The sequence below is a fragment of the Arachis duranensis genome, chromosome 4 (assembly GCF_000817695.3).
Source record: "Arachis duranensis cultivar V14167 chromosome 4, aradu.V14167.gnm2.J7QH, whole genome shotgun sequence".
NCBI classification, from domain to species: domain Eukaryota; kingdom Viridiplantae; phylum Streptophyta; class Magnoliopsida; order Fabales; family Fabaceae; genus Arachis; species Arachis duranensis.
Window position 1 is genome coordinate 85,835,258 of NC_029775.3, and position 5,565 is coordinate 85,840,822.

A 5,565-nucleotide genomic window follows, 5' to 3' on the forward strand; every position below is an offset into this window, starting at 1 on the left:
ATTAAACGTAACAACTTGTCTTTTCTTTATCCCAAGACTGTGCCTATGGCATAATCACTAGCATCACACATTATTTCAAAAAGCATAGACCAATTAGGAGGAGCAATTATTGGTACACACACAAGTTTACCTTTTAAAATTTCAAAAGCATGCAGACATTCTCTATTGAAAATAAATGGAACTTCTTTTATTAATAAACTACTCAGTGGTTTTATAATTTTTAAAAAATCTTTTATAAATTTCCTATAAAAGCGAGCTTACATGTCCTAAGAAACTTCTGATTGTTTTCACATTCACTGGTGGTAGTGATTTTTAATTACCTCTACCTTAGTTTTGTCAATCTCTATACCTTTAATTGAGATTCATTGTCCAAGAAGAATTTTTTCAGTGACCATAAAGTGGCATTTCTCCCAATTCAAAACTAGATTTGTTTCTTGGCACTTTTTCAAAACTAATGACAAGTGGTGCAAACAAGTATTAAATGTGTCACCAAATATAAAAAAATTATTAACATCTAAAAAAACCAATTCAACTAATTCAACAATTCAAAACTAATTCAACATTTTAATTTAACTAATTCTAATCCATTCACATGCAAATTACAGAAAAATTACCAAAATAAGCAAATTAAACTTGAATATTTTTTCTCTTAAATAAAGGTAAACAAAATTGCATTGAATTGGTGGTATTTAGAGAAAGAGATATCTGAAACTTGAGGAAAGAATTAGGACTAACAAAAAATTTTAACATATCAGCAACCAAAATCTAGGACCAGCAACAATAACAAATTTTACTCAACAAAAAATTAGGACAAGCAATAACAATAAATTAGGACCAGTAACAACAACAAATTTTACTGAAAAAAATTAAAACCATCAACCATTCTATGTAAAAGCATCAACAATTCGAAAAACTCATATCACATAATACAATGATGACTTTAAGCAACCTCGTCAAGTTTATCAAGAACAGACCAGCAGCAATAACAAATTTTATTCAAAAATTTGTGAATATACTAACCTCCAAAGACATTGTTGAGTTAAAGGAGAGGGTTTGGGATGCTGTTGCTCGACGAGGAAAAGGATGCTCGGTGACAATTACTACGATGAAATTTTAGAATGCAAATACCCTAAAATCAAAATAAAAATAACAGCAGTGAACCCTAAAATCAAAATCAAGAACAAATTAAAATGAAGAATAAATTAAAAAATAGCAACGAACCAAGAACATGGTTGAGCAAGAGCGTAACAAAACGACAATTTCAGACAGCTCCTACAGCAGTGCAATAGCTCAACGACGGTGTTGGCAACTCTAACACCGGCGTGCAGCTCGCCGACGAGCTCTTTCAACGAAGATGGTTGTGGCTCCAACAACGAGCCCTAGTAACGACGGCAGTAGCGCTACCCTTCTCTCTCCTTGTTCATCTCTCTCTCTTCCTCTCTACCTCGACAGCGGCAACGGCCTCCCCTTGCTCCGTCGACGCTGTCGTCTTCTGCTTCTCTCTCTTGCGTGTCACTCTCCCCCCTCTAGCTCTCTTCTCTACGACGGTGACAGCGAATGGCAGTCCTCCCTCCGCCGTCGCTATCCTCCCCTTTCCTCTTCTTATTATCTTCTTTTTCTCCACTCAATCCCTCATCCCCCTCCATCTTTTCTATATTTCTTTCTTTCTTTGTTGAGTGTGTGAGAGTTAGTGGGAGGGAATATTTGAAATTAGGGTTAGGGTTAGAGTTAAGTTTGAAAAATTATGAGTAGGGTTAGGGTTAGGATAGTGTAGAAATTTCAATAAAACTAAAAGGTAGAGTAGTAATTGAAATCAAGCATAATTTATTTAAATTATTTTAAAAATTTAATTTTTATTTGTCAACTTACTAATTACTTTTAAGTTTTGAATAATTTCTTTAATTTAAAATTAAAAGTATTCTACTTAATTTTTTTATTTATAAAATTAAATTTTAATTTTTAATATTTAAATTAAATCATATAAAATTCTCATTAGTTTTTAATTATTAAAATTTTCAAAATTTAAATATATGAGATATTCACTTTTAAGTCACCCACAAAACCCGTGACCATAGACCCTTTTAGGTCACCCTTCAAAACCGTGACCATAGACCTTTTTAGGACACTCCAAAAACCATGATCATAGACCCTTTTAAGCCACTCTTTCAAAAATTAAGTCCCTATACTTTTTTCTTTTCAATTGGGTCCCTATACATTTTTTTTTTCAATTTAGTCCTTGTTAATGTTAAACGTTAAAAAAATGTTTGTAAATTATGAAATTACTTGTATACCCCTAGAGACCTAATTGAAAAGAAAAAAATATGGGGTTCTAATTGAAAATTTAAAAAAAATATATAAATATTCAATAAAAGATATTCTTATAATCCCTATTTAATGATTCTACGACATAAAAAATATTTCTATAATCCCTTTTATTTTATCACTATCATTTTCCTTATTTATATACAATTGTACCAAAAATACCGTCCCTTTATTTTTTTGACTTTCAAAATACCTTATCTTAAGAATATACAAAAAAAGTAATGGTTAAAATGAAACAGAGAAATAGTAGTAATAAGTATAATATAAAATTCAATTTTCATCACTCAAGTAATGAAAGAACTTGCATATGACATATGATAACAAGAATCATTGATAGAATAATAACTAAAATTGTTTACAAAAATTGAGTTCTATATAATCCCTCAAACAAGAGAACCAATTTGGCTGATAAAAACTTAAAAACAAATATATTAAAGAAATTCCTAAAGGCTACTTGCTCTAGCATAAACAAATATTCCATCTCCCTTGGATATGATCTTTGCCTTGCAACTGATGCCAAGTGACGCACAGGCCGAGATGTGGAAAACCGAGATGCTACTGCACATCCACTGCAAAAAATGAAGCAAAGGACATTAGCACGCAAAAATTTCATCTATCAACCAGTATATCAGATACTGGAGCAATACAAACCTAAATTGCACATAGTTTACATCATTTTCATGCCAGATAACACATCTATCTCGTGATTTGGCTGTTCAGTATCATCCACACTTGGTTTACAAGCATTCCAGACCTGTAAAACCTTGAAGTTAGATAACAAATTGTAAAGCTGAAAATCCATTTCATTAAATACATGATTGGTTTAATTAAAGGAAACCTAAAGCCCTTTCCCCCCTCTTTTTTTTTTCTATGGGTTCTTTTCTTTCTTTCTCTTCCTCTGTCTCTGTGAGCATTAAACATCTTGATTGTAAACTTCTTTGAAGCTACTTAATATGCAAAGCTAAACACTCATGGGTACTCTTATAAATGGAAAACGATCAAACACCTCACAAGTTATTTCTATAGTAAATTTTAGTTTTGAGGCTGTCTTGTTAGCATATGATGACCATTAAAGCCTATACAATATGGCATTCAAATATATGATAGAGGAAATAAGAGATATTTTTATATTCAGACATGTATGATGTATGTATCAAGAGATATGTACCCTAGCAAGATTATCAGAGCTTCCAGTGACAAAGACAGTCCCATTAGCATTACCAGTGACAAAGACAGTGCTCTGCTTCATTTGAGACTTGAAAACAGGACGAAATTTGCTTAAATTAGGAGAAGAATTAACAAGAAGACAAACATGAACATCATAATGCTGGATACCTTAAGAACTCTATCCTTTGTTACATTAAGCAGCTTTTCAATAACAATTTCGACTGAACTTTTCATGGCATCTTTCTGGAAAGAATAAATAGAAAGATAGAACAACCTCTTATTATATTCCAAAAAGCCCATAAAAGAAATATGTATGGTTGCATTTACCAATATAGGCAAGGGCACAATGAAACAAAGTGGAGTGCATAAAAAGGGATAAGAACCTGATTTTTAAGCATTTCAACAAGCATTGAAAGAGCAAGCTCTTTGATTGAGGAATCTGAATCATCCATCACCTCAAGCACAACTGTTAGAATCTGTCAGAATTCATCATCCAATGCCATAGTAGCTCCATTCAATCACATAATTTGAAAAAAAGGTTCAGACTTTCATAATTTGAAACCATCATCATACATCACACTTTCACAAATCCCCCATTGACAGCAAAATCAATTTAATAAAAATAGAAGCTGAATCTATTTAAAGCACCACCATCACAGCAACAACAGTCAAATAATGCCATATTTTTTTTTGAAAAAAAACACATAAATATCAAGTTTTAATACTGAAAAAATGAGGCTTTTTTCTTTGTCACTTACATGCAGAAACTTCGACTGCAGGGAGATGGAGCAGAGGCGTGGTCGGAGGTTCGGCAAGGTGCGGCACAATGACTCCAGGCGAGGGCCTTCACCGCGACGGAACGAAGACGCCTGGGCCGGAGAAACCGTAGAGAAGACCTCTGACAACAACAATGCACAAGGGCCCAGCGCAGAGGGAAGGCGACAGAGGCAGGAGACAGAGACACACACGCCGTGGACAAACCGTTGCACTCGATCGCAGACACACGCCATCGACGGAGAAGAGGAGAGAAACTTAGGGTTTCTTTTTTACTTAGGAGTGAAATGCGAGGGGTTATTTGGGTATTAGGGAAAAATTCAGATTACTTCACCAAGTCTCTATAGCTAATTGCTAAGAATATTCTTTTTTTATCAGGAATATTCTGTTATCTCAAACGTTACACTGACGGCAGGAACTTAATTGAAAAAAAAATAAGGTACAGGGACTCAATTAAAAAGAAAAAAGTATAGGAACCTAATTGAAAATTCGGTGAACCTATAGAGACCTGCAGAGTAATTAAACCTTAATTTTAACTCAAATGATCAAAACCTAATTTAGTTACAAAACAGTCCTTAAATTTCGTAACAAACAAATAATTTGTTACAAACAATTTGAATTTTGTGACAAATTTTTTGTTATAAGACAATTGAAATTTTTGAAATAAATGGATATTTTGTTACAAAATAATTATATTTTTTTGTAGTGCTAAAATATGCTGCTTTTACCGCCGGTGACGACAAACATAGACAAGGCATGTGATTAAGTGCGAGACGGTGACAAGATAGAGCGACAACGACATTTAGTGCGAGACCGGAAACAGTGAGATAGATACCGGAGATGAGAGAACTTGAGATTCAGAGAGAGTAAGGTAGGCATGGATTGAGGGCTTCGAGCACACAGCACAGATGGAGGAGAGAGGTGAGACGCGACTTGTGAGTACACGATACGGTGGATCCGATGAGAGGTGCGGTGACGGATGTGAGAATGCGGTGGCGGTGAACTGAGATCAGAGAGAGAGAGAGAGAGAGAGAGCTGGGGTGGCTACCATTTTGGAAGGTGAGGTGAGAGTGAAAGAGCTAAGGGTAGGTTCAGAAAGTGAGGAAGGAGTAACTAATTTTTTTTACCAAACAACATCGTTTTGGGATGGAGTTTTTTTATTTGAAATTATAAAAAATCAGATAAAATAATAATTTAGGATAATTATAATATATTAAAATTATTTTAACAATAATTAAAATATTTATTTATTCATTTATTAATGAATTTAAATAATTATTTTAATTTAAAATATAAAATTAT

At 33.5% G+C, this 5,565-nt stretch overlaps 1 long non-coding RNA gene across 1 annotated transcript; it reads right to left on the reverse strand.

Annotated features, from left to right (window-relative positions):
* Window positions 1-2,765: 2,765 nt before the first annotated feature.
* On the reverse strand, window positions 2,766-4,184 carry LOC107484817 (uncharacterized). Its single transcript, XR_008008100.1, has 3 exons — window positions 3,873-4,184; window positions 2,974-3,732; window positions 2,766-2,891 (listed from the first exon to the last, which is right to left on the reverse strand). It is a non-coding gene; the product is annotated as an uncharacterized LOC107484817 (long non-coding RNA).
* Window positions 4,185-5,565: the final 1,381 nt, after the last annotated feature.